The sequence below is a fragment of the Pinus tabuliformis genome, chromosome X, assembly GCF_031772625.1.
Source record: "Pinus tabuliformis cultivar Carrire ecotype Pingquan chromosome X, CPIR1, whole genome shotgun sequence".
Taxonomy (NCBI): domain Eukaryota; kingdom Viridiplantae; phylum Streptophyta; class Pinopsida; order Pinales; family Pinaceae; genus Pinus; species Pinus tabuliformis.
The window spans coordinates 1,326,407,802-1,326,429,001 of record NC_142308.1 but is presented as its reverse complement, the minus strand read 5'-3'; the positions used below and the strand labels follow the sequence as shown (position 1 = coordinate 1,326,429,001).

The 21,200-nt window shown below is 42.2% G+C and overlaps 1 protein-coding gene across 1 annotated transcript in view; it reads right to left on the bottom strand.

Moving 5' to 3' along the window:
* PRMT7 (protein arginine methyltransferase 7) overlaps positions 1 to 21,200 on the bottom strand; it is a 467,255-nt gene that overhangs the window by 234,873 nt on the left and 211,182 nt on the right. The window lies entirely within an intron of this gene.

Sequence of the window (21,200 nt, the reverse complement as noted above, 5' to 3'; positions counted from 1 at the left end):
TTACCCAAAAAAAAAAAAGAAAAAAAAAATTGAAGCTGACAGTAACAAGCAAAGCCAATTCCTACTAAAAAGATTCAACTCCCTTAGGCTAAGAGGGGATGGTTCCTCATCAAAAGTCACCTTACATTGGTATTTCAACATTAAACCAATAGAGCACAACATAAATGTCTGCCATAAGGATTTTTAGTTCCCTAATCAATGTATCCACTAGAAATGAACCTCTCCAAGAAGGTGGGATCGTAAAAACAAAGATAACTTCAGCTTGAAACCATGCCCAAAATGTCTTGATAGATAGCAATCTCCAACAGAAATGTTCAATTGCATCATCCTTACCATAGAGCATGCATTCAACAGTTCTACCACCAACTTTATTATTATGAAAAGTTAACACAAAGAAGCCAAGAACATAAGAGACAAATACTTCTTGGATATCAAAAGAAGAGAGCACCCATCTCTTTATCACACAAGAATGACATAAACCCTAAAATGACTTAAATGTAGTCTAAGTCATTAATACAACATTAAGCATTAATTAAACTAAATCATAAAGTGAAATTATATTTTTCCTAACACTATAGTTTAGATGACCGTTATAAACTCTTACATTTTCCCTTAATGATCATTCTAGAAAACTCACCAACTTTGTTTCTAAATTGTACAAAATTATCTATGCGAAGAAACTTCATCAAAATGTCTACAATCTGATCCTAAGTTAAGTGATATTTCAGCTCAACTACTCCAGTCTCTACAAGCCGTCAAATGAAATGACAATGTACAATGACATGTTTTGTGTGCTCATGAAAAATGTGATACCTTGCAAACTTAAGAACTCCTTGGTTGTCACTAAAAGGTAGAGTAGGCTCATTTGATAAACTTGTAGATCAACAAGTACTCTTTTGAACCAAATCTGTTCTCATGCTACTCTATATCCTATTTTGTAACAAAAATTCAAACTACATGTTTCTTCCTAATCCAAGAAATTGTTGTTGAATTTGCAACTATTGGAAATACTGAGAGCGGGGTGAATTAGTATTTCCCTTCAATTAGTTAATTTTAACTTCACAAAGCATTAATTGTTATTAGCATCAGATAAACATAAAGCAATCATCAACACCATTCAACAATGCATAACAATAAAGACATTACACCAGAAACTTTAGGTGGAAACCCTTCCAGGGGAAAAAACAGTCAAACGCTTCTTAATATTTGTCTTCAGTGATTTACATCAATTAGGAAGCTCCAACTGAAGGAGGCTCCAACCCCCTAGTTTATAGGCACCAACCTAAAGCATTCTCCAACACCCATGTTTACCAGCTCGGACTAGAAGGATGCTCTAATGCCCTGTGCAAGCTCCAGCCTGCCCTAGCACCACCCTACCGCCATGAAGTGTTCTTAGGCTCCAACCTGAAGGAAAATTCACTCTCCTGCCTTGCACCACCCTACCAGCTTACTCAGTAAGTTGCCATTTTCCCTGAAGGCTCCAACCTTCAGCTCACCACGACGGACCACGTTTCACAATTTTCAAACTGGATCCACCTATGCTCAATAACAAAATAATGTAAAGACACTATGCTGACTTTGTTGACAATATTGGTACAAGATCATTAACAGCTAAAGGTCAAACCCTAACAACATAGAGTTTGTCAAGTTCATTGTCATAATCAAACCAGCTTCTGCTCAATATCAATACCAACCCCTAACTATCAATACAACTACTGCACTTTAACTGGCATATAACTCCTCCAGATGAAACCCTAGCTCTGCCCAACGCTGCCTCACTCTGACTAGAAGCAATAAGATCAATACTACTCAATACATCAATACTACAATAATCCAACTCTTCTTTGCTCAACAAAAGGATGTTGTTGTCAAACCCCACTAGTAGGTCTCTGAACCCTAATTGCATAACATCTTCGGGTTTTCAAATTAGATACATAATGCTTCAACATAACCATAAGCTATATATGAAATTATATGTTCTACAATTTTTCCTTTTCAAGGCGTACTTCAATAAGTTGTCGGATTCAGTGCAAGCCACCGGAAATTGTTAACCATTTGACAACATGACAATTTAATTTAAAGTAAAAGGAAAATATATTGATTTGTCCTTTACCCATTATGTAGGAATCGAAACAGGATCTCTTCTAAGTTAGTTTCATGTCGGTACCAACTTTGTCATTCAGTGGTGTTGGTTATAATGAGTAAAACATTACACACTAAATGTATGACTTCAATGTGACATGTTTCTCATACATCAACCTACATGGTAATATATGACTACAACCAGCGATCGTTTGTGGCAATTTCTATATCACATGTACAAATCCATATTCTCATGGCTTAGTTCCACGTTGCATGTCAATCAATGGTGAAATCCTTTTGGTTCACATATGGCAACAACCTTGGCCCGATACATGCATATTTACATAATTTTCTCCAACAACCGATTTTTCTCTATTACACAAGCCCAATACTAACTCTGCATCTACGTACGTAGAGAACTCTTTCAACATTTTATAGCAAGACATATAAACTCAAGGCAATTCAAATTTGTTTGAACCTTTCACCCATATAGACAAGCTAGTGCACACTCTGATCAGTTTTCTCAGCTACATGGGAGGTTGCAGATCTCACGCACTTGATATGTTACTTTTAATCATATTAGCCAGCAATCTCTTACCAGTGTTGATAATATCGCCGAAATATCGGCGATATTCGGAAATATCGGCGATATTCGGAAATATCGCGATATTTTCGGCGAGCCGAAATATCGCCGACAAAATATCGCGATATTTTCGGCGATATTTCATATCGCGATATTTCCGAAATATCGCCGATATTTCCGAAAATATCGCGCGATAATCGAAAATATCGCCCAGTGACTGTAAAATTTTTTCGCATGGCCTATAAAAATCCGATTTTGGTTTTTTTCCATATCATTTTCATTTTTTGTTGCTGGAGAAGGAAGGGGAGAGCTATGTGGTTTCTACCAAGGAGGGTTTGAGCGTTCTAGGCCCTAGTATTGATATGGTATTCATGGTAATGTTAAATTCTTAAAGTAAAAGTGACATTCTCCTTAATCTTCATTTTCATCCTTTTACTTAAATTTTTAACATTACCATGAAATGACTCAGGATGTTTGAGAGTGGTTCCGGCCTCATTGGATTTCATATGGAGAAAGTAGAATTTTAGATTTGATTCAAAATGCAGCAGACTTGTCAATTTTTTAGGATTTCAGGATTGGGAGTTTGTAATGTTTCCAGGTGACACCACTTGCCCAGGCTACCCCTGCCACCAGTAGAGGACGTGGTCTACCTCCTATAGCTCCTACTTCTAGTTCTTTAGCTTCTAGAGCATAGCAAACTCCACTGCCAACTCCACCAACACCAACATCTACATCTAGAGGGAAAGGGAAAGTTGTGGCATTTTCTCGCAAGAGGGGTAGAGGAAATCAATAGGATTAGACTTTAGTTATTTTCTTATGTGCTTGTAAGTTGTACATGAACAATGAACATTGAATATTCAAGAATCAAGACCAAACATATCACATTCTAATTTCTAAATAGTAAATTTTGATTCTATTTATTTTTTAAAGTGAACTATGAACTTTGAGAAGTAATTATATTTTAATTTGATTAGATAGGCTGCAACCTGCAATTTAATATGGATAAAAAACTATATTTCGGTATATATATATATATAAAATGTGTCCCCCGTGTCTTGTTTCCAGGTCGTTGTGTTTCATATTGAATACTCGTATTTACGTGTCCTCCGTGTCTCGTGTCCTCGTGTCATGTGACTTAGTTTAGAAAATATTGATGTATTGTCTCCGTGGAGGGTGGAGTCTGAGGAGCCCCTCTTGGAGGAGTCACCTTCATGGTTAGAGCCAGTGGCAGTTGATCCATTAGAGCAGGGGCAGCAAGAGGAGGACTCGGAGTCAGAGGAGCAGCAACACTTAGAGGAGCAGGAGGAGGAGGAGGACACTACGGGAGCATCGGCATCAACACCATCTGCTATAGATATAGGAGAGCATAGCCCCATACCTAGCACTCATTATTTGACATTAGGTGCAGAGGCAGGGTCAGGGCCTCCTATTACTAGGGGCAAGCCTGGCAAACAACCCATCATGTTTTCCCGTAAAAAGGGGAGAGGGCAGTGATTTCAGATAGATAGTTGCTATTTTTATTTGTTATGCTACATATAACTCATGATGATGAGATACTTTTATATATGTGATGTTATTTTGTATTGGTTCTCCACATTTGAGTCCTTGAATGGACAATTATTAGGGATCAATAGGATTTGGTATCGCCTTTGATGTATCATTTCTATTTGACATCATATATATTAGTGTTTTCTTCATATTTATGTGCCAATGTGTTTATTTCATGTTGTTATTGCTTTATATGTTTAAAATCTGAAAAAAAATGATAATATTATGCATTTTTTATGCTTGCCGATATTTGCCGATATTTTCGCCGATATTGCCGATAAGATATTTTCTGGACCCCCGCCGATATTTTCCCGATACCGATATTATCAACACTGTCTCTTACACAAGTGGTTTATTACTCTAATTGCACATTCCCATCACATCATGCCACAGGACAATCCTTCTATACATTCATCTCAAGTTGATAGCGATTAAATGGAACACATGGTGTTCTTTAACGCAGAGTCTTATCATCATCCAAACACATCGATTAACTTCCTCAATATCCAACTCAAGTCTCGAATTCCTGCACCATTGATCTAACCATCATTACTTGAATTTGTTTCCTTATGTGTTGGGTCCATCATTGCCAATCAGAGCACTGTTGTTTTTACAAGAACATTTGATAGTGATGTTACAAGTATATTACAATATCTTAGTTTACACGTCCACTGTTGGACTATTCAATGTTGTGTAAGAATATAATTCTTCAAATCACATGACAACACACAAATGTGTCCAGTCGCATTACACTACAGGGGTATGCAATGTGCAAACATCTATGCTTGACTCAAACCATGGTGTATTAATTTGCCAAAAACACAAAGTCATCTAAAGCATTTACACTAACAATTTGTCACCATGGCTCGAGGGGTTGCAGCAATAGGTCTGGCTTCCAGGCAATATGTCATCTGAAGCATTTACACTAGTAATCTATCATCATGGCTTGAAGCTCTCTATGATCATTCGAGCTTCACCCCTGCAAGGATCTATTCATCTCAAGTTCGGCCTGTTGCTTCTCATTTCCAGCAATTCTTATCAGGATTGGCACCATTTCATGCTCTCATTGTTTTCTCCAATTTATAATTTCTTTGTCCCTCTCCATGGCCCTGTCTTTTTTGCAAGGCATCTCACACCTGCCTCTCTGAAAATATACTCTACCTACCACACTATTTGTCTTTCCTTACTGTCAATCCCCAATTGCAGCTCTCTGGCCCCATGCCCCTCTCACTTGCGTGCTTTCCCTCACTCTGCTTTCTCCACCTTAGACAAATGCGCCCCCCCCCCCCCAGCCGGTCCTCACTTCCCCTGCAGTGATGGTTCATTGTAAAATAGCTAATCCCTCAACAAGCAGATGTTGAGGCAGGGTTAGTCTGCCTCGTGCACCAGCATCCATCTCCCCCTCTTTGCATACCACCCATGCCCAAACTTCAACCAAGTCTACCATAGAACGCTATCGACGCATAGTCCTAGATACAGTGCACAGGACTATCGTTGATATTGAGGGATTGGTCAAACAGGGACATAGATTTGTTCCAAATCACCATGTGGAGCGGGAAACCAGAGACTAGATTCCCAATGTTGGTAATTCCACCACGGAAAGGACTCCTCCCTACATGCAAACAGTTAACCTGTACTGGCATGTTAAAACTCTCATGGGAGAGTCCTTACAAATAGAGCAGACACCCAGCAGGAGCTTCACATATGCATGATTGAACTTATGGAGAAGATGGACACTATTGATGACAAACTCAATCAGTTGTTCAAGCACATCTCAAGCACTCAATCACCATCATCAGACGCCAATAGGGATCCTCCCTTGCCAGATCAAGCACATAGCTCAGCAGTATGAGAGCATACACAACTCAAACTTTGTTCTACATTTTGTCTTTAGATATGTTCTTTCATATCAGTTTATGTACTTCTACCCACATAAAACTCTTTATATGTTTATGGTTCAAGCTTTCAGATCAACAAAGTAGGAACAACGAAGGAAACTTAAAAATGTTGTGTTTATGTTACTAGTTTGGTCTCCCTAATGACAGACTAGTAAATACCATCCATGATATTTTGTGTTTTGGGAATTAATATAACTCCTTTGATCATACAAAAAAAATTGAGGTTAATTATGCGAGTTTCCTAAGTTAGACTTGGGATGACTCTTGCATGCTTGACACATATCCTATGCAAAAGCACCTTTCTACTGCTAAACTTCAACAGTTACTATATAGAATACCAAAGCTTAATGTATGCTTCACATAGTGTAACACCCTCTTTGCCATTATCTAGTGTTTTCTTTTTGGAGTTGTCATAAAATGGGAGATATAGCTGATCACATAACTCAAGTCAGTCTCATCGTGGTAAGATTGATCAAATTGCCAACTAGCTTCTTGTATACTAAATCCATTAATTGCCATGAAATTATTCTTGGTTGTAAGTTTCAACCCTTCCTCGATAGGTGTAGAAGAGATTTTGCAATCACCATTTTAGCCATGTTCAATAAACTTTTGGGAATAAAATTATGTTTATCTATTTGCCAAACTTCTACAATGAAGCAATAATGTGAGAAGCCTAAATTTATCAAGTCAAAAGGATAAATCCAGTATTACCTTTGCAACTACTCCAACCTTGTTTGTCGTTATGATGATTTCATATGCATATATCTCCCTAATCATTACATCACCATCCAATCTTGACCAAACTCACAAGTCAACTTCATGACCTCCGAAGGTAAAGCGTCGTTGTACAAATCATGTCTACTCCTATAAAATAATCCTTGTAGACACACCCCAATTATGAACAACCATTGCCTTACCTAGGATCGTGTAACCAACACCGAGTGAGGCAATAGGTATTTGGCACCGAATAGAGTCCCTAGTTGCATTCTTCAAAATCAACTCAATAAGGCCCTAATTATGCCTAAGGAAAAGGCTTCAACTTCCAAACAACAAAATCATCACCAGCCATATCCCATATGGCCTTGTAAAAATCATGAGGAATCCCATCCAAACCTAGAGGCTTGTCATTCTACATGGACTTAAGGGCTGTTAAAATATCCTCTTTTCAAAAGTTACTATCCAATCTATCATAGTGTCCAGCGAAAACCTTATGCAAAATGTCCTTATATCAAGAGTTCTAAACATCTAACATTCAATCTATCAACCCATATGGAGGAAAGACATTTTGAATATGCAAACAAAATATAAATCATCAACAAGATGCCTATTACCTACCCATGTAGGTAACCCCTAGGAGAAAAAATTTCTCCTTTTCTTTTAGCTTGCTAGCTAGAGACCCTATCATGATCCATAGTAACTAGCTTTGGATGCCTATTGTCCATCCTCCAGTCAGTGCTTTCTTCATCTAGCTTGTTAATCTGACAAGGGTGGATCATGAAATATGAGCTACTGTAAGGACTGTTATTAAAATTCAACAAGATGGACAGATTTCTTGTAAAATTCTATCAAATTAATTGCAATTGCGTACATGATTCTCCCATCTAGTGTCGGTCCATGTTGCTCCGAGTTTTCTAGTTCCATTACCAAACAAACCGATTCCTCCCTGCCTATCTGAGATCAACCTCTGTGGTTCCCAGATCCAGAGGACTTTGAAATGGAAGTCCTCTGGCCCCTGTGCCCAAAACTTCAAGAACAATTAAGGTTCAATGAGATTCCATGATAGGGTATTGACCCTAATTCTACTAGGAGGGGTGGAGGTGTTGCCCACCGTTTATCCTCCAAAACTGTAATATTCCTAATTAGCCATGGCTAATTGGAATATTCGATTTTGCTCAATTTTGCCTTCTATAGTTATTTATAAATAAAAAGGTGAGGAAAAGGGGGACATAACTCACTTTTAGAATAAAATCACTCCCTAGTAGCACAACGTTGTGACTTAAAGAGGAGCCAAGGGTGCCAAAGGACCACGCAAAGATGGGGCCCACGCAGACACTTGGAGGGGCTGCGCAGATGGAAAGGAACACGTGGCAAGAGAGGGACTGCGTTGGAAGAGGTGGGCCTTGGGATTGAGAGAGGCCAACTCTAGAAAGGAGAGGGGAGCCTCCTCATTTTGTCATTGGATTATGTGCATTTGAGCTAATCACTTCGACTTAGAGAACGCTGGCTGTTTAGCTTGTCTGCAGCACTGTTTAGTGCATCGAGTGTCTCCGTTCGAAGATCTCACCCTTAGCCCCGGGGGACTTCGAGTACCTGCTCGGGCAAGGTAGTTTTCAGCAGTCTTTTGCACGAGGATTGATCTTTGGAGGGAGGAGAAACTGAGCATTTTGGATAACTACGCAGTCTTGAGAGAGGGACACAGTTCTTTTGGTGGGAGTTTCAGATTGAGGGTTTTACGGAGGATTTGAGCTGGGAGATTGAGCAGGGGATTAGCCCTTGCATATTGGAGGATTTTGGCAAAGTTTCAGGTGGAGTTTTGGAGGATTCTATTCAGTGGCAGCGCAGAGCCTTGAGGGACAGCGTAGATCCCCAAGCGAGTGATTTTCGGGGGTCGGCTATTTCAGAAGAGCTTCTGGGTTTTTCTGGGTTTCTTGAGTAGAGTCTGATTCTAGAGTTTCAACATTTTCCTAGGAGGGGAACAGCCCCAAATCCTCATTTGATTTCCAGCAGTAGCAGCAACACGACAGTTCTCCAGCAGCTTGGACGCAGTTCAAAGAGAGGCCATTCCTTTGCTATTTTGAGTGTATTTCTTCACTTGCCTTGTGCAAGGCAAGGTGCTACCTGTCTGATCACCTCTTGTACTCTTTCCATTACTCAGTATAATAAAATGGCTTAGCATTTCTCTCTGCATTTCTTGAGTATCTGCTTATATTTCATGTTCACATTATTATATGTTGTACCACTGTTATTTTTATCACTTTGAGTTTCCCGGTCACTATATCATTTGGACGTGTTTGGTTGGAGTTTGCTTGGGTTTGAGGGATATCCCGGAAACGGGATATTACAGTGGTATCAGAGCATAGATCTGGCTCAACCTGTGGAGCTAGCAATCTATGACACTGGGGGAAAAGCCCTACATCTGTTACAGAGGTAGGAGATACAGAGACACTGGGCGTAGGTTGGAAAACACCTACGGAGAGGGAGACTGCGTTCCAGTGGTGGACGCAGAACAGGAGGAGCCTGTCATGGACACAGGACAGCAGGAGCCTGTGGTGGACGCAGAACAGGAGGAACCGATGGCAGATGATGACGGGAAGAAATTTGCAGACATGCTCCTCAAATCAGTGCAGGATCTGTCGAGGCAGATCGAGGTGATGGGGTAGAGATTCACGGCAGTGGAGGCTAGACAGTGTGAGAGCCCACGAGTTTTCCAGGTTGGAGAGGGATCGGGTGCATCTCACCATTTGCCAGAGCAGGGTGCCACTCAGCATGACACTACTCAGCAGGTGGCCTCACATGCCCCTATACGCTCTACCATGCCCACTTTCCTAGGAGCAGATACAGGGGCCGGAGCATAGCAGGAGGTAGAGCTCGGTCATATGGGCAATTGTTTTGCGGAGTACCAGGCCTATGGGGAGGAGTTTAGGGATGCTCTCTCATTCAGAGATTTTGTTCAGCTCCAGCGGGATAGTAGACCCCACGACCATCATAGAGGATATTGGCATTATCATGATGGAGACACCCACCGCACAGCTAGTAGATTTTACTTGCCTATGTTTGATGGCTCATCGGCAAAGTCTTGGGTGGAGAAGCTGGACATCTATTTCCAGCTTAACCAGATGTCAGAGACGGAGGCCATCAAGGTGGCGACATTACATCTGGATGATGAGGCCCAGGACTGGTGGTTCCATGGGTTGGTTACACTCGAACACTCCACAGTGACGACATATGTCGAGTTCACCAGGAGACTGATAGAGAGGTTCAACCGGAGGGATCCAAAATAGCGTTTTGTTGAGCCGACGAGGCTCAAACAGACCGGAAACCCAGAGACCTACATTGCAGACTTCTTGACGGTTTTAGTGATGGTGCCCGATCTATCCACGACAGGGAGGATCTACATGTATGTTGAGGGGTTAGCAGAGCCACTTCAGGGTCAAGTACACTAGACCAGCCACACTCCAGGATGCTATTAGCAGGACCCAGGACTTACAGGATGCCTTACCCAGGACCCAGGGACCTTACCCCCAGAGACAGACTTTCCAGCCTAAGGGGAAGGATGTGAGGATTCCGCCTCCAAAGGGGAATCCAGGACGAGCACAGGTTGATGATGATGCCAGGAGGGAGTTGAAGAAGAAACGATTGTGCTTTACCTGTCAGGAGCCGTGGGCACCAGGACATAGATGTGTTGTGGGCAAAGCACATTTTATTGAGGTCTTCTCCGAGAGCAGTGGGGAAGAGGATGAGGAGGATGATGTGGAGGCAGGAGGTAGTCATGCCGTGCAGGATCGTTTGCCACCTCCACCACCACCAACAGGTGGTGCAGCCTTTGCACCTACTGGAGGGGCCCTTCCAGCATTGCGAGGAGTCCCCAAATATTTGACGTTGCATGTACGAGGGACAGCACATGGCCAACGGGTATCAGTTTTGGTTGACAGTGGGGCAACCCACAACTTCATCGATGCACAGAAGGTTGAGCGGAGAGGTATACAGATAGAGAGCTTCGATGGCTTTTCAGTCTTGGTCCCAGGAGATCAGACCATGGTGTGTGCTCGTTATGTTCCAGAGTTATCAGTGACGATGGCCACCTACACACTTACCGACCACTTTTTCGTGGTCGATATTCCGAACACCAACATGATATTGGGTGTTCAGTGGCTTATAACTCTAGGGAAGGTCACGGCAGATTGGATGACCCTAGAGATGGAGTGGGATGATGAGAAGACAGGGAAGCATGAGAAGATACGGGGACAACACACATATCCGCCTTAGACTGTTTCGGCTCATCGGATGGAGGCAGTCTTCCGGAAGAGAGACGTAGAGTGGGTAGTGGAGCTGCATGCATCAGAGGCAGGGACTACAGGGCAGACAGTGCACCCAGAGATACAATCCATCCTTGACCGGTATGCCATAGTATTTGGGGAGATTCCGCCAGGACAGCCACTGGACCGAGGGTTTGAGCACACCATTGAGCTTGAGCAGGGCATACAGGGAGTGATTACTACCCCCTATAGGCATCCCAAGGCCTATCGGGATGAGATTGAGCGGGCCATTCAAGAGTTGTTGGCTCTTGGGCACATTCGGCCGAGCACGAGTCCTTTTGTTTCTTCCGTGGTGTTGGTGAAGAAGAAGGACGGCACATTGAGGATGTTCATTGACTACAGGGCCCTGAACAAGAAGAGCCTGAAGAACAGGTACCCCATACCTAGGATCGATGAGTTGATGGATGAGTTGAGAGGAGCTCGATTCTTCTTAAAGATTGATTTGAGATCTGGGTACCATCAGATTCGCGTGAGGGAACAGGACATTCCCAAGACCGCCTTCAGGTGTCACTATGGGCACTTTGAGTTTTTGGTGATGCCCTTCGGGCTAACCAATGCCCCAGCTACATTCTAGTCTTACATGAATCACATCTTCCATAGTCACTTGAGGAAGTTTGTGTTGGTATTCTTTGATGATATACTCATTTACAGCAGGACTTGGGAGGAGCATCTCCAGCACATTGAGACAATGTTGCGCATCTTGGAGGAGCAGCAATTCTATGCCAAGCTCTCCAAGTGTGAGTTTGGATTGACGGAGATGTTGTACTTGGGACACATCATAGGGGTGGACGGAGTGAGAGTCCACGAGGAGAAGATTAGGGCCATCAAAGATTGGCCGGAGCCGAGGAACGTGATGGAACTTCAGGGATTCATTGGTATTTGTACTCACTACAGGAAGTTCGTCAAGAGTTTCTCACAGCTTGTTGCACCCCTGACAGATTTGACAAGGAAGGGGGCATTTAGTTGGTCGGATACAGCGCAGCGAGCCTTTGACAGGCTCAAGGAGGTGTGAGTAGCTGCCCAGTGCTTGTATTGCCAAATTTTTCGTAGCCATTTGTTTTGGAGTGTGATGAGTCGAGAAAGGGGATCGGCGCAATATTGATGCAGGGAGGTCACCCTATAGCCTTTGAGAGTCGGAAGCTCCTTCCGCACAAGAGGTTGTATTCTATATACGACAAGGAGATGTTGACCATCATGCATGCATTGACCAAGTTCCGGCAGTATCTAGTGGGTAACAGGTTCAGGGTGAGGATTGATCACAATAGCCTCAGGTTCTTTTTTGACCAGAAGCAGCTACAGGAGAGGCAGTAGAAGTGGATCAGTAAGATCCAAGCATATGACTATGACATTATGTCAAGGGTAAGAACAACGTGGTAGCAGATGTCCTTTCACGTAGACCAGCCACGTTGTCTCTTATGAGCTTGGATGCAGACTGGAGGGCTCAACTCTTAGTAGAGTACTCCAAGGACAGATTTGCATGTGAGGTTCTGGATGGGCAGGTGGTGGATGACAGGTACAGGGTGGTCGATGAGATCATCTACTACAGGGACCAGATCTTCTTGACTGAGAGATCTCAGCTCAAGAAGAAGATACTTCAGGCATCACATGATTCACCATTGGCAGGCCATCAGGGATTTACCAAAACCTACAGGGCCATTAGAGAAAGGTTCTCATGGAAGGGCCTCAAGGAGGACGTACTCCAGCATGTCCGGGAGTGTGACGTTTGCCAGAGGAACAAGGGGGAGATGAGCCATCCCGCAGGATTATTGCAACCTCTTCCCATTCCGGATGGGAAATGGGAGAGTATTTCGAAGGACTTCATCACAAGGTTTCCCATGGTGCAGGGCAAGGATTGTATCTTTGTCATCGTTGATCGACTAACAAAGTACCACATTTTTTCGCCATATCCGCACACTACACAACAGCACAGGTGGCCGAGTTGTTCTTTAGAGAGGTCTTCAAAGTTCAAGCTACATGGTCTTCCTAAGACCATCATCAGTGACAGGGACAACCGTTTCATGGGCGGGTTTTGGCAGGAGCTTTTCCGGTTGGTGAGGACGGAGTTGACACCGAGTACCAATTATCACCCACAAACAGACAGGCAGACAGAGATAGTTAACAAGTGGCTGGAGGGCTACTTGCGTAACTATGTCAGTGGGCAGCAGAGAGCATGGTTGAAGTGGCTGCATCTGGGGGAGTACTGCTACAACACTACACATCACATGTCCATCGGTATGTCACCATTCTATGCTTTATATGGATATCATCCCTTATCTTTTGCTGACGTGATGTTTGGTGCTAGCAAGGCTTCGAGAGCCAAGATTTGGATCCAAGAGAGTCAGGATATTCTCTGAGCTCTCAAGGATAATATGGCTACAACGCAGAACCAGCAGAAGTTGTATGCTGACAGGGAACGGGTGGAGAGATAGTTTGAGGTAGGGGACTTGGTCTACCTGCGATTACAGCCATATCGACAGTCATCACTGAAGCAGAAGGGGGCTGAAAAGCTCAAGCCCCGCTTTTATGGGCCATACAGGGTGATACGTAGGATTGGACAGGTTGCGTATGAGTTGGAGCTGCCCCAAGGTAGCAAGATTCATAACGTCTTTCATGTATCATGCCTGAAGAAGGCATTGGGACAGCATGTGACAGTGACAGATGAGCTACCGCCCACGGATGATGAGGGGCATTTGGTGTTGCAGCCAGAAGCTATTATTGATACCAAGGAGGCAGCTACGGAGCAGGACGGTCCGAGAATTCTTGGTGAGGTGGAAGAATTTACCGGATGAGGATGCCACTTGGGAGAGTGAGAAAATTTTGCAGCATCCATCACTTCAGTTGCTTGAGGACAAGCAACATTTTGTCGGGGGAGACTGTAATATTCCTAATTAGCCATGGCTAATTGGAATATTCGATTTTGCTCAATTTTTCCTTCTATGGTTATTTATAAATAAAAAGGTGAGGAAAAGGGGGACATAACTCAACTTTAGAATAAAGTCACTCCCTAGTAGCACAACATTGTGACTTAAAGGGGAGCCAAGGGGGCCAAAGGACCACGCAGAGATAGGGCCCATGGAGACACTTGGAGGGACTGCGCAGATGGAAAGGAACACGTGGCAAGAGAGAGACTGCGTTGGAAGAGGTGGGCCTTGGGATTGAGAGAGGCCAATGCTATAAAGGAGAGGGGAGCATCCTCATTTTGTCATTGGATTATGTGCATTTGAGCTAGTCACTTCGACTTAGAGCACACTGGCTGTTTAGCTGGTCTGCAGCACTGTTTAGTGCATCAAGTGTCTCCGTTCGGAGATCTCACCCTTAGCCCCGGGAGACTTCGAGTGCCTGCTCGGGCAAGGTAGTTTTCGACAGTCTTTTGCAGGAGGATTGATCTTTGGAGGGAGGAGGAACTGAGCATTTTGGATAACTGCACAGTCTTGAGAGAGGGACGCAGTTATTTTGGTGGGAGTTCCGGATTGAGGGTTTTGCGGAGGATTTGAGCTGGGAGATTGAGCAGGGGATCAGCCCTTGCATATTGGAGGATTTTGGCAAAGTTTCAGGTGGAGTTTTCGAGGATTCTATTCAATGGCAGCGTAGAGCCTTGAGGGACAGTGTAGATCCCCAAGGGGGTGATTTTCAGAGGTCGGCTATTTCAGAAAAGCTTCTGGGTTTTTCTGGGTTTCTTGAGTAGAGTCTGATTCCAGAGTTTTAGCATTTTCCGAGGAGGGGAACAGCCCCAAATCCTCATTTGATTTCCAGCAGTAGTAGCAACACTGCAGTTCTCCAGCAGCTTGGACGCAGTTTAGAGAGAGGCCATTCCTTTGCTATTCTGACTGTATTTCTTCACTTGCCTTGTGCAAGTCGAGGTGCTACATGTTTGATCACCTCTTGTACTCTTTCCATTACTCAGTATAATAAAATGGCTTAGCATTTCTCTCTGCATTTCTTGAGTATCTGCTTATATTTCATGTTTACATTATTATATGTTATACCACTGTTATTTTTATCACTTTAAGTTTCCCGGTCACTATATCATTTGGATGTGTTTGGTTGGAGTTTGCTTGGGTTTGAGGGATATCTCGGAAACGGGACATTACAAAAACCTGGAGTCATGGGAGGACTGTGTGAGTCACGCTCCCCTAGACGTGTGATGACGACTGTCGGATGCATACTGGGAAATAAGGTCGATATAGTCAACGCTACCATCCTTAGAGTTTATGAATGGTTAGGTCAGTATAACTGATGCCATGGCATACTCTGGTAGATAACGGATAGGATGGGAGCGGAAGAGATTAGGAAGGATAAGATGATTTTATGATAGCTTGGGAATCTGGTTGGGCAAGGCATGACCATTAAAGTTATAAACCTAGAAGTATTCAAAAACACCAATTTTATAGTGTCTTTACATTAAATAAGAATTTAACCTCGATATGCAACCCTAACAAGAAAGTACTAATCGCTAAAATAAGTATTGATATACGGTAAAAACTCTAACTTCGGGACGAAGTTTTCTGAAGGAGGGATGTATGTAATGACCCATCTTTAATATAGAGAGCACAAGAGTATTAGCATGCATACAATGCATGCATATGATAGCTACATATGCATGTATTGCATGTATTGCACTATTATATATATATATATATATATATATATATATATATATATATATATATTCTAAATTAACTATAAATCACGACACTACTTCAGATAGAAGTTACACCCTCACCCATCACCAAGCATATTGCTTAAATGTGTCATAATTAAGGAGAAAATACCCTAAATAATTTCAATAATATAAATTTAAAAGTATAAAGTAAATTTGGTTATAAAGAAATAAATGTAAAATTTAAGTTAATTATAAATATGGTTATATATTTATATATCCCATAATATTAATAAATTATATTAACAAATTATTAAAATATGAAATTTAAATCAAAATAAAATAAATATTATAAACTAAGGCATTTAAAGAAAACTAATAAAAAAAATCCTAAAGGTAATCTGATACACGTCAATAGCTTTGGACAAATGGAGTTACACGTTACAAAGGGGGGAAGGTGTCACCATGTAGGAAGTGGTGACCACCAAGAAATGTTATACATAGGCGGAAGAGGAGCATGAAAGAGGGGGGAGGGGTATATAAAGCATGGGGAAAAATAAATCTGTTTTGAGGGATGAGCCAAGGGTTTGATTTTGGAACTGAAAATTGGAAAATCTTCAGCTGTTCTTGGAGTTTTGGGCAGGGGACCAGAGGACTTCCATTTCGAAGTCCTCTAGATCTGGGAACCGCAGAGGTTGATCCCAGATATGCAGGGAGGAATCAGTTGGTTTGGTAATGGAACCAGAAAACTCAGAGCAACGTGGACTGACACCATATGGGAGAATCAGGTACACAATTGCAATTAATTTGATAGAAGTAATCTGATAGAATTTTACAAGAAATCTGTCCATCTTGTTGAATTTTAATAACAGTCCTTACAGGTACGTTCCATTTAATGTTTAAGGGAATTCTAGTACAAATCACAGGTTGAAATGGATAATTGACAACTTTTGCTTGTACTAGTGTTCCCATGCTTCAACTTAGTGGTTATCATTTTCCCCAAGATTAATGTTGTTGAGAAACCTAGGGCAGTTTGTCATTACGGTTTTATTAACAAATTTCTCATTAACTTGACAAGTTCTTGTGATGTTTATTACATTAATTCTTTAATTTTAAGTTTTGTTCATCATCAAGATAAATGCCAAACAAGAAGATCACAATACAAACAATAGAGACACCAGAGATAGGCTCCAAGCCAGGGCAAAACACCTCAACAAGGGAAAACCTAGAGAATTTTCTTCTTATAGAATCAATTCAAGGAGACTCCCAAGACCATAGGCCATACACAACTCACCAAGATCATGTGAAATTTTTAACTATTGCAGCAACTGGAAATTATTCCTCTAACTATAAATTAATTACTAATTTATTTGTTGCAACAAACAACAAATAATTCACAACTGCAATTTTCACCAAAAGAAATATTGCGGAAGATAAATTGGAAACTAAGAAAATATTGGCACGCACACACAAAAATATAACACCGTTGTTTTTTGACTAAAGTCCCTGGAAAAACCCAATGTGGGAAAAACGATGCAACAGATAATGGTTTTTATTATTAAGCAGCAATGAGAAAAATTCTGAGTACAATAAATGTCACCAAACTGGCGAATCTACCCAAGAGAAATACTAGCAAAAATTTACTAAGGTATTTTACCCTCTCTCCGAGCAATCCCGGCATTGTTTGACCTCTGAAAAGCTAACCATCCAAGTGGACTGCGCAAGCTCTACATTAGCCCAGCGCTGCCTGCCAAACGCACTGTCTGAAATAGCTACCAATCTAGTCATCCTACCTGCTCCTGACTAGGAAAACGTCCTCCCCTTCAGCCAAATTGTACTTCTCACTTGAGGCTATGCTTTGCCTCTCTGCAGCATCCTAGAGAAAAATTTCGGCCTCCTCTTTCTGACTCTTTGGAACTGGAAAACTTCCTCCAGACTCACTGTCTTTGCCCCTCTCTATCTCTACATCCCCCCTCTAGCTCAAACTCTTTCAGCAAAATATTGCTACTCTCTGGAAAATTGAACTATCCAAGGAAATCAATCTCAAGTGCGTTCCACCGTCTACCCATCGACTTCTTATAATCTCACTGTGGGACTCCAACGGCCAAGATTAAAACTTAATCAATGGCTAAGATTATTTCCTAGTCGACCCATGTGAGTTTCTAGAGAAATCTCACCTTCCTCAATTAATTACTGGTAATTAATCATTTTCCCTAAGTTAGACTAAGTAAAAATTTAATTACTAATTAATTAACTTATTTAAGACATCCCTAGGTGGATTTTGCTTAAACCTTTTCTGGGTTATGGATTCCTAATGTTTCTTAGCCTCTCTGATAACTATTGAGACTAGAACACTATCCAATGCTACAAAAACTAACACTCCCTCTTAGCAAGGAACTTGTTCTAGTGTTGAACTGCTCCAACACATTGTCATTGGATCGTCCTCTCATACACGTTGTTGATGTCTGGCCACAGTGACTGTCTGCCACTGCCCACCAACCATTGTGCAACTCTGATGTTGCATTTGTGTTGTTGTTGACATTGCTATATTGTTACCAACTCTGCATCTACATTGCAAATTCCTCTCAATTGTTATTGTTGCTACTGCAACTACTACAATTGAGAAGCATCTGAAATACTGAATCAACTATGTCTCTGTGTTGCATCTATCTCCCAAGTATCTAACAGTTACTAGCCTCTACATTGTCCAGTAAGGAATCTGCGTTGTTGTTGACTCTGCTACTGAGCCTTCTACTCTGCTTTCAACATTGCATCTGCGCTCCTCAGCGCCTGACTGCAACTAGTCTGCAACTGTCACTTGGAATCTGACTGCATCAACTGACATTGATCCATCTTGTTACTGAATATTGTGGGACCCCGTAGCAAGGTAATGATCCACGAGGAAGACACCTCAATGGACCCTGCCCAAACCTCTGCACAACTCTAGGACTATAGCTCCATATTGCCCCACCTCACTCTTGGAGGTATAGCTGCAGACACGGCGAAGTCTTCCTCCAACTTGGAGGACAATTTGTCTATCTCTGCGGATGTTTCTGCCTCGTCCTGCTTCTCCAACTTGTCCTTCTTCCTTTGAGGGCATCGAGTACTGTAGTGGCCGAACTCGCCACACCTGAAGCACTTGACCTTAGATAGTTCCAACATTTGCTTCTTCTCCCCCTGTCCCTTACTAGGACCCTTTGATGCAAGGGCCACATTCTTGTTGATTTGGAATAGCATCGGATGTGCTCTAGCCATGAAAATCGGTGGAGAGGCTAAAGTACATGAGATCTCCAAGACCCAGAAATGGTTTGGACCGATTGTACCTGGTTTGGGAGATATTTAAATAATTAATATTTTTAATGGAGTTACTAAGTCTAAACTTAGGAAAATTAAAATATTGATGGGTATTAATATAAAACTGGGTTAGAAGGTTCCAAAAGTCATGGATCAAGCCAAATCTAATCTTAGCCGTTGATTAGAGATTTAATCTCGTCCGTTGAAGGACCAACAAGAAAAGTATAAGAAGAGGCTTGAGGGTCAGTTGGAGAACACACCAGAGTGATCAATCATTCATTTTACTAGAGCGGGGTTGCTAAGCAAAAGTGAATCAGTGATCAGCAGCGAGGGGCAGTGAGTATTGGGCAGAGAGGCAGAGACAATGCCAAGAGACCAGCGCAGAAGCAGAGAGCGAGAGTAGCAGCCAAAGCAGGCCACGCAGAGCCCAGCAGAGACAGTGCAGAGCCCAGAGGGACTGCGTCATCCACACAGAAGGCAGAGGGAGTGACGCAGAGGGTCCCAGAGGCTGCACATTGCCTCAGAGGGCTGACATAGAGGATCTTGGGGCTGACGTAGTGTAGCAAGAGGCTGACGTAGAGACCAGAAGGGCCAGCGCTGAGCTTCAGAGTCGTCGGAGAGGGTTTTGTGGGACAGGTTTTTTGAATCCCCGTTTCCGAATAGAGAGGTATTGCGGCCGTGTATTTTTTCTCTGTCAGGTAAGCCGATTAGGCACCCAGTTGTACTCAAGGAAATACTGCATAATAATATACCCTCAAAATAGCTGCACTAGTTTTCCCACATTAGGTTTTTCCAGAGACATTTGTCCAAAAATAACGGTGTCACCTGTGTGTTTGTTTTCTTTCAATTGTTGATCTGTAGATGTTGTGACTGTATTGTGTTTATTTCGATATTTAAATGATTTAAATAACTTATTCAGAATTTACAAGTAGGAGAAATAAACCAGCAAAATACAGATTAATTTTCTAATGGATAGACTTAGAAAATTCAACAATTCTCTTCCTCTTTCTCACCTTTCGAACCGTCACTGTTGTTTCCACTGATGGAGGTTTTCACAAGTGCTCGCCTCATCTCCGCCTACTATAGGTCTGACCACATCCCGTCCCACCTAGGTAGAGTATCTCGTCCCAAGATGCCTTGAACGAATATCTCCCGGTCCTCTGCGACATTGTTCAATGCCAAACGTACAAGCATTATATCTTGAGGTGTCTCTCCAACGGCTACAAGTTGATCCCAGATATCCTGAATTCTGATGAGAAATGGATCAATGCCTTCACCCTTATACATCTTGATGTTTCTCAACTTCTCCTTCAGGAACATCTTCCGCTACTCAGAAGGATTCTGATATAGTTGTGCAAGACCATCCCACATCTCCTTGGCAGTGTTCTTGCCAGATATATGTGAAACTATATGGTCCTGGACACCATCCAGGATCATCAGCTTCGCCTTGGCCATTTCTTTCTTGTACTCTTTTAGCTTATCAGCATCGGTCGATATTGCCACCATGCTCTCTGCAAAGGTCTTCAGGCCATGTTCAACTAACAAGGGCATCCTGGCCTTCCAGATGACATAGTTAAAGCCTCCCTCCAACCTATCCCCATCTCTAAGCCCAATTGTGGCCATCTCTGAGACTGGAACAAAAATTCACTCTTTTTCTCGCTCGACTATTGATTCTGCTCTTCGCACTCCCTTTTGGAGTGAGAAAATTTGTTTACAACTACTGCCAACTGCAACTGGAAATTTGGATTTCTGAATTAGAAACTCTCTAAGGGAAATCTCCATGTGTGTGTACTTTCTCTTCCAGTCGGCGTTGATTCTACTCTAGCAACTATTACAAAACCATTCTACACCCAAACAAGGAATCTGCTTAGCGAAAATCTGAGCTATTAGCGCTTCCTCTACCTGCAGGAATCACTTACTCTGGAAAGCCGAATTTTTCTACAACCCTACACTAAAAAAAATCGAACTACCCAGTGATTCGCATTACCTCGCTAGGCACTGCGCAACCCCAGAAAATTCGTCCAGTTGCTCCCTCTAAACAACAAATTTTCTTCTTCCGATTTTGAGCTTCCCTGTCAGATCAAATTCACTTTGATACCATGTGAAATTTTTAACTATTGCAGCAACTGGAAATTATTCTTCTAACTGTAAATTAATTA